A 20,792-nucleotide genomic window follows, 5' to 3' on the forward strand; every position below is an offset into this window, starting at 1 on the left:
ACCCAAAGCCCAGAACAACCCATAAACTCATCTTATAACGATAACAAAACCCAATAAATAATTTGGACTGCTGAAAAGATGTCACCAAAGCAGGTATATCAAGTATCAGATGATCAATCACAAGGTAAGCTCTGACCATAGGTGAAACACATCCAAGAGTTAGATAGCCGTATTATGGAGTATTGCTCCTCAATAGGGTGCAAGGAACAAAACATAAGACAAGCTGAGCAAAGGATAGGTATACCTACTGGCCCCTAGAGTGAGGGAATCCCTCAGGCTTAAAAGAGCATGAAGCAACAAACTATGATAGGGCAGGGAAAGAACCCTACTTGTATTGCTGGTCATCCTACTCGACAAGTGGCTCTACTGGCCAACGGCTGAATGGATCGCCAGTCTTGGCCTTTCCGTGCCTTGGAGCATCCTGACCCCATACTTCAGGAATTGCATTTTGCTCTCTCTTGGATTGCCTCCTCCATTTTCTATACCTACTGACACGTACAGGTAGTTCTTTGATATACAACAATAAATGATTATTCGTTTATAATTATTCAACTTTTGACCTTCTGGGTTAACATTTTTCCTCACTTTATGTCCCTTCTCTCCTTACTGACACCCATAAGTTTTTTTGGCTGTTCTTCATTTTTTGAGTGAAAATCGTCCTTCTTGATATTCACGTTTCGATATTATTGGTGTGCTAAGTCCAAGGACGACTATTTTATTATAGTCTATCTTGCATTCCTATTGTTGGAAGCATTTCTCTTTTTAAACACCATAAAGGTTTGTTCCACTATGTGCCCATAATACTGGAGAGGAAGTGTGGCCCTCAAGAGGGTCACTAAACTCCCCGAGTCTAGCAGTCCAATCACTTTCAGACCATTCACATTTATGGGTTAAGCTTTTGGCCCCTTGCTGGATGAACCATTCACATTGCAGGCCGAATATGCATAGTATGAAAAACAGTGTCCTAGGCTACAGTCAATCTGCTCAGAAGTCAGTGGACAACGGGAGGCTATATGGCTTGGGCAGTGACATTTCCAACATATAATATCACCAGCCGGGACCTGGACTGTTGGGAGCCTTAATATGGAGTGGGATGCCTCAGCAAGGAACCCTCGGCCCAAAGATACCTTTCGACCTGTCCGACCAAGTTATCAGCATTCCAGGGCTGACCCTGGGTAGCCCAAATCAGCATTGACCTCGGAAGGGAGTGCACGAACCTTTCCATAACCACATGCTCTACCATCTGCGCAGGGGTAGAGGATTCTTGCTGCAACCATTTTAGACCAGGAGCATCAGATCAAACATTTGGGAGTGAGGGGGTTTGTCATGGTAATACACCCAGAGGTGGACCCGTTAGAATCATAGAATGTTAGAGATGGAAGAGACCTCCAGAGTCATCGTGTCCAACCCCCTGCTCAATGCAGGATTCACTAAACCATCTCAGACAGATGTCTGTCCAGCCTCTGTTTGAAGAGAACTCAGCACCTCTCCACTCACATCTTCCTCACTGTCAAAACGTTTTTTCTAATATCTAATCTGTATCTTCTCCCTTTCAGTTTCATTGCTTTGCTTTGAGTGTTCCATGTGCAAATGAGAATAAGGATGATCCCTCTAAACTGTGACATCCATTCATATAGTTGTAGACAGTAAAGTCTCCTCTTAGCCTTCTTTTTTGCAAGCTAAACATTGCCAGATCCTTTAAACGTTTCTCGTTGGACACACTTTTGCAGTCTACTCTCTATCCTGGTTAGCTCTTCTCTGAAGTTGCTCCAGTTTTTCAATGTCTTTTTTAAAATAAGCTTCAAAGAACTGTACACAATATTCCAGATGAGGCCTGACCAAGGAGGAGTAGAGAGGGATAATTACTTCACGTGATCAAGACTGTGTGTTTCTCTTAATACATCCCAGAACTGTGTTTGCCTTTTTTGCTGTTGCATTGTACTGTTGACTCATGTGCAGTCTGTGATCTATTAGTATACCCAAGTCTTTTTCACACATATTCTTGCTTAGTTCTTTTTCTCCCATTCTATAGATGTAATTTTCGTTTTTCTTACCCAGATGTAGAATCTTGCATTTCTCCCTGTTAAAGACCATCCTATTAGTCGCTGCCAATTGTTCAAGCTTATATGGATCAGGACAGTGCCTTGTGGTACCACACTTAAAACACTCTTGGAATTGGATGTGCAACCATTTATTACCACTCTTTGAGTATGAACACTGAGCCAGTTATGAATCCATCTTACCGTAGCCTTGTCAATCCCATAAGTGGTCAATTTTCCAATAAGGATAGTATAAGATACTTTATCAAATGCTTTGCTGAAGTCGAGATGTACTGTACCGCATTTCCCTGATCCACCCAGTCAGTGATTCCTTCATAAACGCAAATTAGATTAGTCTAGCATGGCTTGTTTGCTACAAACCCATGCTGGCTCTGGTTAATTACTGTATTCTTATCCAAGTACTTACATAAATGCTGTTTAATAATTTCTTCAAAGATCTTTCCTGGTAAAGAAGTAAGGCTCACTGGCCTGTAATTTCCTGGCTCCGTCTTCTTTTCTTTTTTGAAGATAGGGACAATATTTGCCCTTCTCCAATCTTCTGGGACTTCTCTTGATCTCCAGGATTTTTCAAAGATTCTAGCTAGCAATTTCCTCTGCTATCTCTTTCAGTACCCTAGGATGTAATTCATCTGGACCAGGACATTTAAATTCATTTATATTAGCTAAGTGTTCCCTCACAATCTCTCTATTTATAGATAGTGTTAATTATTTTATTCCTTTGATAGCTCCGTAAAGATCAGTTGATGTTACAATTGTACAATTGCTTTCTTAGACAGTTCAGATGCAAAATAGGAATTTAAAAGTTCAGCCTTATCAACATCATTTTTGACCACTTCACTCTTTTCATCCTGTAAAAATTCTATAAAAATCATATAGCATCTTTTGACTTTTCTTTTTCTTTTGCTTTTGACATACCCCCAAAATCCTTTTTTATTGCTTTTGGTCTCCCATGAAAGCCTAACTTCATAATTGGCTTTAGCCCTTTTAACGCTTGCCCTGCATTCCCTGTAAACAGCATTATATTCTTCTTTAGATATGTCCCCCTCTTTCCATTTAATATACATTTGTTTTTTACTTTTTCACAAATGTTTAAGTTCTTTGTTCATCCATCCTGGTCTCTTTAAATGCTTTTAATTCTTCGTTCTTTTCTGGATTGTTACTGATTATTCAGAGAGAATTTCAGTTAACAAAATCTCTCATCCTTCTTGGACATTTCTGTCCTTTAGAACATCCAGCCATTGGACCTTTCCTACCTGCCTTCTGAGTCCATTAAAATCTGCCTTTCTGAAGTCCAACCTTGTGCCCTGACAATCATTATCACCCCCCAAGCGCGCCAAAATTTAAGTTTTCAGTTTCACTTTTTCTCTGGCATCTTGTAAAGCATAGTCATAGTGGGCTTTCTGGAGCATCCCAGTTAAGTGTGGAGCCAGCACTTCCACCAATTTCTCTGGCAAGAGTTTTTCCCTTCAGTGACCCTTTCAAGAATGGTCAAAAAGGCCTCTATTTCATCACCCGGGGTCATTTTCTGCAGGGCTCTTCTTACCACCTTCCTAATGGAAAAATTATCAGTTGACCTTGCACTCAGAGCCGCCATGCCATGAACTGCATCTGTGAGTAGTGGCTGCTGTCCAAAATTAGATAAACAAACATGACCCTTCTGACATAATGCAAAAAATCCAAAAATTGCATATAGCAGAGTCTGTGTGGCTGTGACGTTTGCCTGTTCAGGGAAAAAAAATTAAGGTTCAGGTATCTTTAATATGAGCACAGCTCTGGAGATCCCATATCCTGGCACACCAAACACTGAATGAGTCAAACGGTTCCATATTTACCTTCTGGACCACACTCTGGGGTGGAGATATGGTGAACAGCCTCCCACCCACTCTTCAGCTGTCAAAAACCCAGCCCTTTATTTGGCTGATTAGCATCTCTCATCTTGTCTTAACTAAAGGTACCTTCACACTCAGCAACTTTACAATGAGAACGACAACGATCCGTTACGTTGCAGCGTCCTGGATAGCGATCTCGTCGTGTTTGACACGCAGCAGCGATCTGGATGCCGCTGTGATATCGCTGGTCAGAGCTAGAAGTCCAGAACTTTATTTGGTCGTCAGGTCGGCGTGTATCATCATGTTTGACAGCAAAAGCAACGATGCCAGCAATGTATTACATGGAGCTAACGACCTGTGAGAACGATAAGTGAGTCGCCGTTACATCACTGGATCGCTCCTGCATCGTTCTGGAGCTGCTGTGTTTGACGTCTCTACAGCGACCTAAAGAGCGACGCTGCAGCGATCGGCTCGTTGTCTATATCGCTGCAGCGTCGCTGAGTGTGACGGTACCTTTAGAATAGTCCTGTAGGAATTCAACAGAAGCATCAGTGCTTTGCAGCTATCTAAATAAAAGGCATTTATGTCTTCTCCCCAGGGATCTGGACCTGTTCCTGTTAGTTTGCAGGTGCCTTAACTGTATTCCTTCAATTTACAATAATACGAATTTTAGGCTCAGGACCGAGCCCCGTAAATTGATGGCACTTGGTCCTGATGACATTAAGCAGCTCTGGTAAAATAAAAGCTGTACTGTGATTGGCTGCTATGTGCATTACAGACAGTTTTGAAAAATGAGGCCTAGTGGGTCAATAAAATGTTTGTCACAAGGCCAAAGGAGATGAAACGGACAGAACACCATTTATCTACTCCACCTCATCCATTTGGCCAACATATTGGGTTTGAACTTTTTAGATCCAGCAACTCTTGATCCATTTCTTCTTCAATCCATTGTCTGATCCTGTCTGATCCTGCTTATACTCCTAATAATGGATGCCGAGATGGGAGGGCGATCCAACATAGGATGTCAACAACACAATACAGGTTGTTTCATGGGTGTGAGGTTACCCACTGATTGTTTTCATATCTAAAGGGACGAGTAGAAAAAAAACACTCTTAAACGGGCTGCCTCATAAAGAGTATCCCTTTAAATTTACCCTTTTAAGGTTTTGTTTAGGTAATCGTGGGTATTTTCATATGAATGATCATTTGTGCAATCTTTTTAACATGTGATCCCACAAACACCAGCAAACTAACAATTGTGATTTCAATATTACACCACAAAATTAATAGAGACTATAAAAATCAATGCAATCACATCCCAGGCCCCACAAAAAGTACAGACCGTAAAAAAAAATGTCAAGCCCTCTAAACCCAAAAACAAAGACTTTAAAATATCAAACTTCAGACCAGATATAAGAATAAATCAGACCTCATATCCCCAAAGGAAAACCAGACTTCCTGCTAAAACACAGAATCCAGACCCTAAAAATATTCACAGACCCCAAACCAGGCTTCTAGATACATGCTTCAAACCAGATCCCAGACTAACTACAGTTCTAAGACCAAACCACTTACTTAAAAACAAAACTTAAAAATATCCGCATGTCCAAAATTAGGCCCTCCAAATAACTATAGATCAGAATCACTCAATAAATATGGACTCCATAGCAGATCTTAGAATTAACATAAACACTAAACTCCCTGATAAAGATTTGAGACCCAAAAACATTTTCCCAAACCACAGATGATTCTTAAAATCACTAAAGACTGCAGACCAGACCACTGAATTAAGGCTTCAGACTAGAATCACTACAGACACAGACCCTCAAAATAACCACAGACCCAAGACTAGATCCTCCAAACAATGACATATCCCAGATCAGATGTCGACTCCAGACCAGATCTAAGAATTAATTTAGACATGAAACCTCCTAAAGACCCTCACCATAATCACAAACCCTAAACCAGACCCTCCAAATAATTACAGACTTTAGACTCCATACACTGCCACATAGCAGCTTACACGCCTACTCTATAAAAACTTGCTGCTCCATCCATTGATTTCGGGATATTCACACCAATAGTCATGTTACTTTCTATGTGCAGGTCCTTCAATGGTCCTTGTGCTGGGGATGATTGCACACAGGACAATCATGAAGAAAGAGCGATGTGCACAAATTCCCTATAGTTAAATTCTTAAATAAAATTCCACCCCTCACCTAATATCTGTTCTGAGGTGTAGTCCTAAGTATCCATCTACCTCTAGTACCAGCCCCATCTTGGATTGCTGAATGCTGCGCTTACCTTCTCTGGATGACTTTCCCGCTTTCTCTTCAGAACATCAACAGCTTCACTAGAATGAATGAGCCTGATCTGCACTTGAGCTTCCCCCGACCACGGAAGAAGCAAAGTGGCCAAGTAGCTTCCATTATTATAGTCCTTGACTTGTCCGGTCACTCCAGCTTTAAGCGCTGGTGAGTGGAGCTTGGCCCGGAAGAAGTCTCCACCATATTGCTTTTGTTGACCATTGTGATCCCGAGCTGTGATGATCACTTCCAATTTCTCCCCAACTCTATATACTTCCCGTGGACTCAGTAGTTCATAATTACATTTTTAGGACTGGTGGAGAAGTTAAAATGTGTAACAGGAGATGGGGGTTCAGGCCAATCAATCAGTCTTATAAACTTTGTGAATTTGGGCTTAATAGTTCGCGAAGAGACAGTGGTGGATTGCTTGGTGCTCATAGGAGGAGTCTGCTTCTTAGGGGATGGTGGTTTATATTTTTCTACATTATTCATTAGAAAGAACCTGAAATTAAACTAAAAACATTGTAAATTACAAAAAAATGCAAAATATTTAACAGACATACCATTACGACTCTCTTAGATTCTCTTACATAAAGAGACACTATGATATATAACACAAAATTCTTATTGGCTTGTAAGAAAATTCTTGCACTTTTATGTACTACAGCAGCACCTTCTGCCCCCAGTAAAATGAAAGAATCCAGGGCGTGAAAGTAATTATCGTCAACTAGCATTCAGCCATCACTGAAAAAAAAAGACAAGCATTGTAGAAAAAAGTTGAACTATGCAAAAAAGGGATACATCCTGATCGAAAAAAAATATTTTTTTAATATATGCCCTATATATATATATATATGTGTGTGTGCATAAATAGCATAAATTAACCCCTTCACCCTGAGCCTTTTTTCACCTTCCTAACCAGACCAAATTTTACAATTCTGACTACTGTCACTTTATGAGTTAATAATTCTGGAATGTTTGAACGAATCCCAATGATTCTGAGTTGTTTTTTTTGCTGGGACACAATATACCCTAGGTTATTGGCAAATTTGGATTGATTTTTTTTTTTTGCGTTTATTTGTGAAAATATCAGAATTTGGGGCAAAATTTTGAAAAATTAGCCCTTTTCATACTTTCAATATTTATATCCTTAAACCTGTTAGTAGTGCTGTAAAAAATAATTAATAAAAATAATTTCCCACATGTCTATTTTACATCTGCATCATTTTTTCAACATTATTTTTTTTGTTAGGATGGTGAAAATTCGACCAGCCATTTCTCATTTTTCCAGCAAAATTTACAAAACCATTTTTTAGGGACCACATCATATTTGCAGTGACTTTGAGGGGCATATGTGACAGAAAATACCAAAAAATGACACCATTCTAAAAACTGCACCTCAACTATGCTCAAAAATATATTCAAGAAATTTATTAACTCTTTAGATGCTTCGCAGAAATTAAAGTATTGTGAAAGGAAAAAAATTAACATTTTAATTTACCCCCCAAGAAATGTTTATTTAGCCCCAAATGTTACATTTTTACAAGGGTAACAGGAGAAAATGCACAATAAACCCCTCAAGGAACTTATCTAGATGTGTGGTGAGCAGCTTGAATCCACTGGTGCTTCACAGAATTTTTTAACGTTAAACCGTGAAAATGAAAAATTACATTTTTTCCACAAATATGTTCCTTTTGCCCCAAATTTTTCATTTTCACAAGGGTAAGAGTTAAAAATGGACTATACAATTTGTTGTGAAATTTCTCCTGACTGCACAGAAACCCCATATGTGGTGGAAAACTACTGTTTGGGTGCACAGCAGGGCTTTGAAGGGAAAGAGCACCAACTGAATTCCAGAATGCAATTTTGTCTGGAACAGATTGCGGATGCACAGAATTGTATAACAATGGGCTGAGTTAATGGAAAATTATCATTTTTTCCACTAAAATGTTTCTTTGGCCTCAAGTTTTCAATTTTAAATACGGATAATAGAAGAGTATAATCTGCGTCTAATAACAATCTTTTATTCATATTATTCTGCTAAGACAATAAAAGTAGATTGTTGTTTCGCCTGGTGTATTACTATCCACTGTTGCACATAGTTCACCTGTTTACAATCATGTCACGGGTTCGCTGATGGTAGGGTTGAACAATGCGCCCTCCTGCCGTGATAAATTCCACTTTCAGGATTTTAAATCGTCCATCAAGTGAGGGGAAAGATTCAAGCCCGAATCAAAGTTAGGCACATGAATTTTGACATACATGTACGTCAAAAGTTGTGAAGGGGTTGAACAGGCTGTTGATTACCACCGGTTACCAACCTTTTACCCATAGCCAGATATGTTGAGGTCATATTGAGATTAGTAATGCTGTCTTTGTATGAAAGAGCTTGAAAGGAGTTGGATACTGTCCTAGTAGACCTCAAACTGTGACACATCCTTTCATGGCATTTGAAGGTTTTACAGTACTGAGGTTAGCTCCAAACGTTCAACCTGGAGAACTCGAATTACTAAAGATGTCATTATCTATACTTCTGCTGCTTGTTTTTTAAAAAAATCACACGTTAACAACAACTTTAATTATCAGCCGATCAGAGACATGTCCCCTCATTTATAAAACACAATCATGTGACCATTATTGGCCAATAAAATGACTCCAGTGAACACCTACCCCTTAGGGTCACATGAGGCGTAACCATTACAAACAATCTTATTCACCTTCTAAATACATGGAAAAATACTTAGAAACAAACTGAAATGAAAGGAAAGCCTTTGATTCTAGAAGGATTTTAGGGGAGTTTGAGGATATTCATGGTATAATGTTAGAACCTTGATAGCAGGGTCCTGGGTGTGCTCAGAGGAAAGAAGAGTTGACCACCACGTATGTGAGGTTCTTTCCATGCAGTTCTAAAAGGAATTGCCAAGACAGGTTGAAGGCTCTCCCTATGGCGCCCATCAACCTCAGTGTGTTTCCATGGCAGCCAGAAGCCCACCAAAGGCCTTCAGTTCTGTCATTATCATCAATGTAAAATCCAAGAAAACCCCATGTCAGGGGTCTTTTGAAAACATGGCCATCGGCTAATTTTACATAGGTAGAATGGTAGCCCCCATGTACTTACCCCTGCCAGACATACAAGACACACGATCAGGAGCCAGCGTTGCTTCATGTTCAGGAAGAGGAGTCCTCTGTAATATGGAGATCTCTGCTATAAACATTCTACTGCCTCTATAATTTACAGGATTTTATCTGTTACGTAGATTGCAGTTGTAAGAAAAAATTGACCTTGTCACACAGTTGTAACTAACCAGGATGTTTCCTATAAATGTCTACCTGTTCCTTCAAGTGGACTCAGTACATTGATGGAGAGTCTGCTTAGTAATTATATTAGTTACTGTCTGTATAGAAGGTGAAGTGTAGAGTTACGGTGAATCTTTCTGCAGGACTCCGACCAGAGGCCATTTCCATAATATGTAGCTGTTGGGTTGATGGGAACCATGAGAATCGTCCCCTATCTCCTGGAATACGTGGCCTTTCTTCTGATTACCCGGCCTGGTGACATTTTATAGGTTGTTGTGGTGTGATGTACTTGTGAAGTCACACCAAGCTGAGTAATCAAAAGAAGGTGTGTTTTTCTCATTAATCAGGTGATCGACAGCAAGATTTTAGCCTAAGAATGCTTGGCGACTCCTCAGGGGAGAGGGAGTCTTTTATACAAGATGCCTCCCAGCTATTGGTTGGGAGACATCTTACAGGTGCACTACACTAAATTCCTCTTGGCTACAAGCTGAGGGCATTTACTATATGCGTTGTAAGATTGCACTTACTAAGTGTATTGGGGAACACTCACTTGGCACGGGATTCAAGCACACGGGCACGGTTTTTCACACAAAACAGTCCATGTGGTTTATTTAAAGTGTCATAAACCGGGTTATGCACAGTTCATTATATACATTTCATGAAACACAAGAGGCACCAACTGGTGATATTAACTTGCAGCTTTATCTTAGACACTTCATATACGGCTTTGACTCACGGACACTAAACATGCTGGACCTCTCACTTCGCCCAGTTACCATGGGTGTCCGTACGCCGAACAGTTCACCAATGTCCCTAGTCATATAGCGCATATGACATTGGGTCGCGGTCTCTAAACACGCTGAACCTCACTTCGTTCACACGTGCCCCATAAGAATGACCGAGGACAGTACAGACCTTCGCACCCTGACTGGGCCATTTGACACCTACCGAGCCACGCTGAGCTCATACAAGTCTGTCACCCGTATTACCATCAGCCACTTTGGGCCCGTTTGACCAAGACTGTTAGGAGAGTATTACAGGAGACACGTCGGGCTCAGACAGTACCGTGGCCCGTAACCTTGGAGGCATCTACAGTATATGGACTAGGGGCAGTGGAAGGTACCGGAGTATTGTTGTTTGCTTGATCCCATTAATGAGGACACTGTGTCGGCCGTTGCCGGCAACAAAGAGTTCACAGCAGGAGCTGCAGTATTGACTTCCTTATACGTTTGCTAATATTTGAACTGTTGCATTGTACTGTGCCTTTAATACTGTTTCCTTTAATACTGTTTAACTCTTTATCTCCCTGTGTGGAGTATTTCCCCTGTAAATAAACCTGTTAACCTTTGCATTGCCTGTGTCCCGTCACTGCATCCTGCGTTCCTGTTTGATATCTTACACTTGGCGTAGTCGGCAGGATGCAGTCTGCGGACAAGGGGGGTGGCAGACCGAGCAGTTGGGGGAACTCTAAGGGCTAGTATACCGCTGAGGACTGTTTTGAGTAATTTCCCCAATTTCACAGGGACCAGCGTTCTGTTATGGAGCTGGACTGAGCAGGTCAGGGGTACATACCTCCCAACTTTTGAAGATGGGACAGAAGGACAAAGTTTGCGGCGCGCTTTGCGCGCCGCAGCAAATTTTAGGCCACGCCTCTGACCACACCCATTCATAATTAGTCACACCCATATCCACGTCCCAACCACACCCATTTAGCACTGCTGATCACACTGTTTTATATACAATAATTATAAACAAAAAAAATATGGCCACACAGTGCTCCATACTGTATAATGACCCCACATGATGCTCCATACTGTAAAATGGCCACACACAGTGCTCCATACTGTATAATGGCCACACACAGTGCTCCATACTGTATAATGGCCACACATGATGCTCAATACTGTATAATGGCCACACATGATGCTCCATAGTGTATAATGGCCACACATGATGCTCCATACTGTATAATGGCCACACATGATGCTCAATACTGTATAATGGCCACATATTCCCCCCTGAATGCATGGCTCATATTCCCCCCTGAATGCATGGCTCATATTCCCCTCTGAATGCATGGCTTATCTCTCCACCCCCCCGCTCCTGCTCCCATCTTGCATGGCGCACCGGCGTATGTCCTCCTTCATCCCCCCATCCCCCGTCCCTCATACTCACCTGTCCCTCATACTCACCTGTCTCACATCGCGCGGCCACACCGACATCCCCCTCGCTCTGTCCCGACTCCCGGCGCAGCACCTTCTTCCTGCGTGAGCGGTCACGTGATAATGCTCATTAACGTCATGAATATGCGCATATTCATGACCTTAATGAGCGGTACCACGTGACCGCTCATTCAGGACGAGCTGTGTACGCCGAGACCAGGCATCGCTGGAGCAAGCTGAGGTGAGTATCGTCTTCAAGGAGGGCGGGCGGGGGGGTGTGTCGGTTGCTTCTCCTGCTGTCTGTGGGATCAGAGCATCCCATGCTGGACAGCGGGGCGAAGCAACAAAACCGGGACAGTCCCGCACAATGAGGGACGGTTGGGAGCTATGGGGGTATGATGAGAATGTACCCCATGACTCCTGCGCTAGCGGCGGAGGTTGCCCTCATGGCTTTAGATGGATAGGCCAGGGATTCCGTCATGCTACGACTTCCCCATGAGCGAGACACCTTTGACAAAGTGCTGGAAATACTTGAAGAGACACATGGAGACCCCACGGATGTAGGGGAGTTACGCACACGTCAAAGCTCTGGAGGAGATCAGAGGGAACCAGGATCTCATAGTCAGAAGAGCTGACAAAGGAGGAGCTGTGGTCCTATTGAATGCAGGTCTATATGTACAGCAGAACATGGTGATGCTGAATAACAGCAGGACATGTAGGAGACTACAGCATGATCCCACTGAACTATTCCAGAACAAACTAAAACATCTGCTTTCTGAGGGTTTTGCTATAGGAGCACTGGATAAAAAACTGAGGATTTATTTGTGGAACACCCTATAATCCCCATCTTCCATTCCCTGCCTAAAATCCACAAGGAAGTCTTTCCTCCTACATTCAGACCCATAGTAGCAGGGATTGGAAGCATGGGTGAAAACCTCAGTATCTGGGTGGATATGTATCTGCAACCACTGATTTCTAGACTACCAGGTTATATAAAAGATACAAAGCATTTGATTTCCTCCCTGGATCAGACTGCATGGTCTGGAGACTGTATCTTCATCTCCTGTGACGTGGAGGCCTTGTATCCCTCCCTGATGCATGACCTGACTATCTCCAGCCTGAAGAGACATCTCCAGGACTACAGTGACTACACTCCGGCTATACAGGAATTTTTGATTTCCTCTGTGGACTTTCTCCTTAAACACAACTTCTTTTCCTTTAGCAAAGAATTTTTTTTGCAGGTTTGCGGAGCCCCGATGGGCGCAGGGTTCTTGCCATCTATCGCTAACCTGTATATGGCAGCCTGGGAAAGTTTATTCATGTTTTCACATGTTAACCCCTTCTCCCCCCATATTAGGTGGCCGGGGCGCTATCTGGATGACTTGCTCCTGATATCGGAGGGACCTGCGGACTTGATATTTGAACTTATCAAATATATGAATGATAATGAAATGAATTTGAAATTCACCTATACAATTGGTGGCAGAAACATTAATTTCCTAGGACTCAATTCTAAATATTTTTCTATCTACTGGCTAACATGGTACAAAGATATATATATATCTTTCCTGTATCATATAGGAGATAAAGACATGTACAGTGAGTACGGAAAATATTCAGACCCCTTTAAATTTTTCACTCTTTGTTTCATTGCAGCCGTTTGGTAAATTCAAAAAAGTTCATTTTTTCCACATTAATGTACACTCTGCACCCCACCTTGACTGAAAAAAAACAGAAATGTGGAAATTTTTGCAAATTTAGCAAAAATGAAATACTGAAATATCACATGGTCATAATTATTCAGACCCTTTGCTCAGACACTCATATTTAAGTCACATGCTGTCCATTTCCTTGTGATCTTCCTTGAGATGGTTCTACTCCTTCATTGGAGGCCAGCTGTGTTTAAATAAACTGATAGGACTTGATTTGGAAAGACGCACACCTGTCTATACAAGACCTCACAGCTCACAGTGCATGTCAGACCAAACGAGAATCATGAGGTCAAAGGAACTGGCCAAGGAGCTCAGAGACAGAATTGTGGCAAGGCACAGATCTGGCCAAGGTTACAACAGAATTTCTGCAGTACTCAAGGTTCCTAAGAGCACAGTGGCCTCCATAATCCTTAAATAGAAGAAGTTTGGGACCACCAGAAGTCTTCCTAGACCTGGCTGACAAGCCAAACTAAACAATCGTGGAAGAAGAACCTTGGTGAGAGGTAAAGAAGAACCCCAAGATCACTGTGACTGAGCTCCAGAGATGCAGTAGGGAGATAGGAGAAAGTTCCACAAAGTCAACTATCACCTTTATGGCACAGTGGCCTGACAGAAGCCTCTCCTCAGTGCAAGACATATGAAAGTAGTGCCGCTCATTTTTTCTTTGGTTATTGTATTGTACAAGACATATGAAAACCTACTTAGAGTTTGCTAAAAAAACACATGAAGGACTCCCAGACTATGAGAAATAAGATTCTCTGGTCTGATGAGACGAAGATAGACCTTTTTGGTGATAATTCTAAGTGGTATGTATGGAGAAATCCAGGCACTGCTCATCACCTGCCCAATACAATCCCAACAGTGAAACATGATGGTGGCAGCATCATGCTATGGGGGTGTTTTTCAGCTGCAGGGACAGGACGACTGGTTGTGGAGCGCCCCCACTGCCACAGGGCCGAGGGGTACCCAATACCGGGCCTCTCTGTCTCGGTTCTGGGAGTGTCACGGTGGCTAGACCCGGTCCGTGACCCTGCTGAGGGGCGTCCAGTGAAAGTTGAGAATGTTGTGGTGTGGTGCAGGTCGCGATGAATAACGAGGACACCAGGTTGCAGTCTTTTTACCTCTTTACTGAAGGCTTCAGGATCCTCAATCCGGAATACGGTTAACAGGGCTGTCTGAGACCGGCCGGTCCGATGGCACCTCCAGAGTTCCCTTTGCAGGTGGAAATCTGTGCCTACCTTCTAGCGCTTGTGTGTTGTAGTCCTTACCTGCTTAGCACCACGGGATAGTCCTCACAACTGTTGTGTCTGTTTCTGAAGTTCCCTCACAACTGATTCTGATGTTCTTCTCCGTCCCCCAGATGATATGGCTAGGACGCACCCGTATGACGGGTAGGCCTGGAGGTCTTCCGGGACCCTATAGTCGCCCCTCTCCAACTGTTGCCCCCTATGTCTGCTTAGGTGATTTGGGTGAGACAGCCTGCCTATAACTGACTGTCCTGCCGTAGGTTTGAAGTAAGGCCTGGAGCTCAATACTTCCTCGGCGTTTCCGGCCACCGGCTACGCGCCTCAGTAGGATGTTGCCTCGGTCTTACAGCATGACTCCTACTGGCGTTATCTCCTTGTTGCGTTGATCTCGTTTCTCACTCTTCACAATAAACCTTGCTTCTTGTCCTTTCTTGGGGTACCGCCACAATGAAGTGCAGGCGCGGTCCCGTAACGTTCTTTCTGTTCGCTAGGCCTCTGTCAGGATCCCACCCCTGACAGGGGCCCACCTGAATCTTCCCCTGCAACACCCTCTGCCACTGGATGTTGCCTGGTTCCAACCCAGTCAGCTTTCTGTCTAACTTCCTATCTAACCCCCAGTTTTACCAGATTGTGAGGAGTGGCCTAATACATAGCACCCTTAGCTCCCCCTGGAGGCCAGACTGTGAAGTGTATTGGTGTCTGTGATACCTGGTCAGGTGAACTCCTTCAGTGCCATCAGACGTACCAACACCCCCCTTAGCGGCGGAGCATCAGTACTGCAACGACCAGGACTCTGGGGCGCTGCAGTTGTCATTGAAGGAAACATGAATGCAGCCAAGTACAGAAATATCCCTGATGAAAACTTCTTCCAGAGAGTTCTGGACCTCAGACTTGGCTGAAGGTTTACCTTCCAACAAGACCATGACCCTAAGCACACAGCTAAAATAACAAAGGAGTGGCTTCAGAACAACTCTGTGACCATTCTTGACTGGCCCAGCCAGAGCCCTGACCTAAACCCAATTGAGCATCTCTGGAGAGATCTGAAAATGGCGTCCACCAACGTTCACCATCCAACCTGACAGAACTGGAGAGGATCTGCAAGGAAGAATGGCCGAGGATCCCCAAATCCAGGTGTGAAAAACTTGTTGCATTATTCCCAAGAAGACTCATGGCTGTACTAGATCAAAAGGTGCTTCTACTCAATACTGAGCAAAGGGTCTGAATACTTATGACTATGTGATATTTTCTGTTTTAATAAATTTGCAAAAATTACTACATTTCTGTTTTTTTCAGTTGAGATGGGGTGCAGAGTGTACATTAATGAGAAAAAATGAACCTTTTTGAATTTACCAAATGGCTGCAATGAAACAAAGAGTGGAAAATGTAAAGGGGTCTGAATACTTTCTGTACGCACTGTAGGACAACCTTACTTTGTAATGGTGAAGACCACATGTACCAGGCCCCGAAGCGCGTTTTGTCCTACTGTCTTATATGTCTTTATTTCCTTTACTGATTTTTGCCTATGATAACTTCATTGGATTTAGTAAATTGAAGTGGTACATAAAGGAGTTTCTTTTGCATGTATGGCCATATTTACACTGAAAGATAATCATTGAGCAAATATTCTTAGGATATAATCTTGCTGCCGATCACCTGATTAATGGCAAAAACACTTGTTCTTCTTTCGATCGTCACAAATGTACCTCTCCGGCAATGTCCTGAGTCCACTTGAAGGAACAGGCAGATATTTATGGGATACACCCAGGTGAGTTACAACTGTGTGACAAGGTCAATCTTCTTACAACTGCAATCTACGTAATAGATAAAATCCTGTAAATTATAGAGACAGTGGAATGTATACTGCAGAGATCTCTATATGATAGAAGACTCTTCTTCCTGAACATGAAGCAACGCTGGCTCCTGATCTTGTGTCTTGTATGTCTGTCAAGAATAAGTACATAGTGGCTACCATTCTACATATGTAAAAGTAGCTGATGGTTATGTTCACAAAGGACCCCTACATGGGGTTTTCTTGGATTTTACATTGATGACAATTACAGAACTGTAGGCCTTTGTTGGGCTCCAGGCTGCCATGGCAACCCATTGAGCTTGATGGGCACCATAGAGAGAGCCTTCACCCTCTGTCTTGGCAATTTTTGGAGGGCCTTTTAGAAATGCATGGAGAGAACCTTACATACGTGGTGGTCAACTCTTCTTTCCTCTGACCATACCCAAGTTCCTGCTATCAAGATTCTAACTTTATACTATGAATGTCCTTAAGCTCCCATAAAATCCTTCTAGAATCAGAATCTTCCCTTTCATTTGAGTTTGTTTCAAAGTATTTTTCCAGGCAATAAGTGTATTTAGAATGTGAATACGATTGTGTTGTAATGGTTAAACCTCATGTGACCCTAAGGGGTAGGTGTTCACTGGAGTTAGTCTATTGGACATTTATGGTCACATGATTGCATTTATTAAATAAGGGGAAATGTCTCTGATTGGCTGATAATTAAAGTTGATGTTAACTCATGATTTTTTTTTAAACATGCAGAATTATAGATAACAAAATGTTTGGAAATTCCAGGGCCGACTACCACACCAGTTGCATCTCGCTTTTTGGCTGGCCCCCACAGAGCAGAGGTAACGTCAAGCTTAGCAAGCTAACCGAGAGCGGCGAGTTATGTGGCCAGGTGACTTGATTGTCCAAACCTGGATTCTTAAAGACCAAATATGAAAGGAAGGACAGCATCCAGTCCAGGTGAAAGTGTTCAAAAACGAATTCCTTTATTTGCCAAGGGTACTCTTTTTCTGGATTCTTAAAGACGTCTCTGAGGTTTCAATGATGGTTACTGAAGCAGATTTGTGCTCTTCCAGCTGGGTCCGTGGTCCCCTAAGCAAACATCCTGTTGACTCCCAAAGGCAAAGTCTACTAATATAGTTATAGTTCACAATTGTCCTTCAATCCATAATTCACAGGTCAAGGGGCAGATGTGATTAAGTTAACTTGCATTGTGTCAGGACTCTGAACATTTTTTATTACCTTTTTGTGCATTACTGCCCTTTTCCAAGATGGCGTCTTTGGTCTCATGTGCACTCTGTCTTCCTGCTATAAAACTCCACCCCAGCCTTCAGTCTGTGCTAGAGTATTCAGCCTTGCATCCAGCTCCTGACCTCTGATTACTCCCTGGCTATATACCTGCTCCTGTGACCCTGTGTGGTGATCCTGCTACTCTGCTCTGAGTTCCTGCTGCATACACCAGTTCCAGTAATCCTCCTTCATCTGCTGCTGGTGTTTACTTCTATCTGCATTTGCTGGACATGTAAGCTGTTTCTGCTCTGCAAGAACCTGAGACTATTACCCAGACCTCCCTGGTTGAGCTAAGATATTATTTGAACTGCCTTATAAGCATATCTATCTGTGTTGTGGACTAAGCAAGGACTTATTCATGTCAAGTTTCCTCAAGAATAATTGTGCTTCATAGACTTTCTGCATGATTGCATTTTCCTCTGAAGTTTCCTATAGACTGCTGAGCTGCATTTAATATTTACTCCAAGTGTTGTGGACTTCAGTTTCTCTCTGCACCTGTTTGAATCATCGTGTGATAATATAGACTTTACCACTTATAAAACTGTGTCCTGTAGTTGTCTTGTTCGATGCAAAGAGTCTCCTGAGTTATCCCCTATAATTATTACAGGATACTCTAGCCTAAAAAAAAAAAAGGGAGAGTGCTGGAACAATGACTGCAGAAAGCAGACTAGAGCAGGTGTTTTCCATAATTAGATCACTGCAGAAAGATGTGGAAGGTCTGCAAAAGAAGTTTGGAAGCTTTGAACTCAATCAACAAGTGTTTGGACAGACTTTGCAGGACTTAAGCACCTGCATGGCAGCCCAGGAAAATAAACTTGCTGGCATAGAGTCCCAGTATGGACGGGCTTTTCAGGACATAAGCACGCAAATAGCTGCACAAGCGACTTTTCCCTCTGGGCAACCGCCACCAGCTAGCCCACCTAAGTTGCCCCCATTCAGATTTAATGGTGATCGCAACAAATTTCGTGGCTTTGTGAATCAATGTATGCTATATTTTGATGTGCATGCTGACCGTTTTCCTAATGATAGATCCAAAGTATTGTGTGTAATAATGCTGCTGACCGCACGGGCGCTCGCCTGGGCAAATCCGATGATTGAGTCTCGTGACCCACGGTTAAATAACTTGGATGATTTCTTGGCCGCTATGGCATTAATGTTTGATGATCCTAATCGCCGTGCAACCGCTGAATCTGCTTTATTGTCTTTACGCCAGGCAAAACGTTCTGTTATTGAGTATGCTACTGAATTCAGGAGATTAGCGGTAGATACCAATTGGGACAGTTATGCACAATTGCCTATTTTTAAAAGGGGTCTGTCTAGTATTGTAAGAGATGAACTAGCTCGCTCTGAGTCACCACAAGAGCTAGAGACATTTATACAGCATTGTGTGCCCATTGACATTCGCCTTACTGAGCGTAGGCAGGAGAAGTTTGCTGCATATAACCGTATTTCTAACTTTTCCCTTCCTTCCAAAGAGCCTGCAGGTAAAACATCTCGGGAGGTGGAGGAGGTGCCCATGCAAATGGATTCCGTTCAGAGGCACGAGATCAATGAGCGCTGGGAGCATCGCCTTCGTGAAAGTCTATGTTTCTACTGCGGTCAGTCTGACCACTTCTTGATCAATTGTCCTAATTGTCCTAGACGGCCTAACAAGGTGCTAGCAGCAGTAGGGGAGAATGACAACTGTGATGATGAATCTAACATCTCTGAATGTAGCCTGCCTTTAAACGCTGTATTCCATTCACTTTCTATGACTTCACCCCCCAAGGAGCTTAAGGAAAAGAACTCTCACTGTTCTCTCCCTATTAAGATCCTGTGTTCAGGACAGTGGATTTCCAGTGCAGCTATGATTGACTCTGGTGCAGGTGGCAATTTCATGGATATCGCATTTGCCAAGGAACATGGTATTGAAATTCAGCAAAGAGCCTCTCCAATTACCATGGAAACAGTGGATGGGTCACCTTTTATCTCTGGGCCTGTGGATCAGGAGACCGTACCCCTTGAAATTTTGTTGGAGCCTAATCATTAGGAGCAACTTTCTTTCTTGCTAATTTCTTCTCCTCATTTTACTGTGATTTTAGGCATTCCTTGGTTGCATTCTCAGAACCCAATTATCAACTGGGAGACCAAGGAGATTATCTTTCCAACAAGGAGCAACTCAGCGTTAACAGAAGCTGTCCCTGAGTCCATGGCTACGGAACCACATGTACAGGTATTTTCTTTACCTCCAGCATATAAAGAGTTCTCTGACATCTGTGAAAAGAAGAATGCAGATCAGCTTCCTCCACACAGGCATTATGACTGTCTCATTGAGTTGCTTCCTGGGGCAGCTATTCCTTTTGGTAACGTATACCCTGTGGCGGCACCTGAGCTTCAAGCCTTAAAGGAGTATATTGATGAAAATCTGGCCATAGGCTTTATACGTCCTTCTTCCTCACCAGCAGGGGCACCTATCTTTTTTGTAAAGAAGAAGGATGGGACCCTGAGACCCTGTGTTGACTATCAGGTACTAAATAAGGTAACCGTACAAAACCGTTACCCTTTGCTTCTGATTCCCAAATTACTGGAAAGAGTCCGCCATGCTAAGGTGTTCTCTAAACTGGATCTTCGTGGGGCTTATAATTTGGTGCATATTCGTCCAGAGGATGAGTGGAAGACAGCATTCAGATGCCGGTATGGACACTTTGAATCTCTTGTGATGCCCTTCGGGCTTTGTAACGCCCCTGCAACATTTCAACACCTTGCTAATTACATTTTCAGAGATTTGTTGGACCAGTTTGTAGTGATCTATTTGGACGATATACTTTTTGGACTCTCTACAGGAACATGAAGAACATGTCAAAACTGTTTTAAGACGTCTGAAAGAGAACCATCTGTATATTAAGCCGGAGAAATGCGAGTTCCATCGTTCTGAGATACAGTTCTTAGGTTATATCATCTCTCCCCAGGGGCTGAACATGGAATCTGGTAAGATTCAGGCTATCCTTGACTGGCCGGTACCCAACAACGTTAAGGAGGTCCAACGTTTTATTGGTTTTGCAAATTTCTACAGACGCTTCATTTGAAATTTTTCTGATATTGTCCGTCCCAT

General features: G+C 42.7%; 1 pseudogene across 1 annotated transcript in view; it reads right to left on the bottom strand.

The window, feature by feature from the left end:
* The window catches only part of LOC143774274 (NXPE family member 3-like), a 41,559-nt pseudogene extending 32,141 nt beyond the window's left edge, over positions 1-9,418 (bottom strand). Inside the window, exons 1-2 of the transcript XR_013215505.1 lie at positions 9,314-9,418; positions 6,194-6,708 (exon numbers count right to left, since the gene is read on the bottom strand). The product of XR_013215505.1 is annotated as an NXPE family member 3-like (transcript). The remainder of the gene's footprint in view (positions 1-6,193; positions 6,709-9,313) is intronic.
* Positions 9,419-20,792: the final 11,374 nt, after the last annotated feature.

Source organism: Ranitomeya variabilis, chromosome 5 (assembly GCF_051348905.1).
Source record: "Ranitomeya variabilis isolate aRanVar5 chromosome 5, aRanVar5.hap1, whole genome shotgun sequence".
Classification (NCBI taxonomy): Eukaryota; Metazoa; Chordata; class Amphibia; order Anura; family Dendrobatidae; genus Ranitomeya; species Ranitomeya variabilis.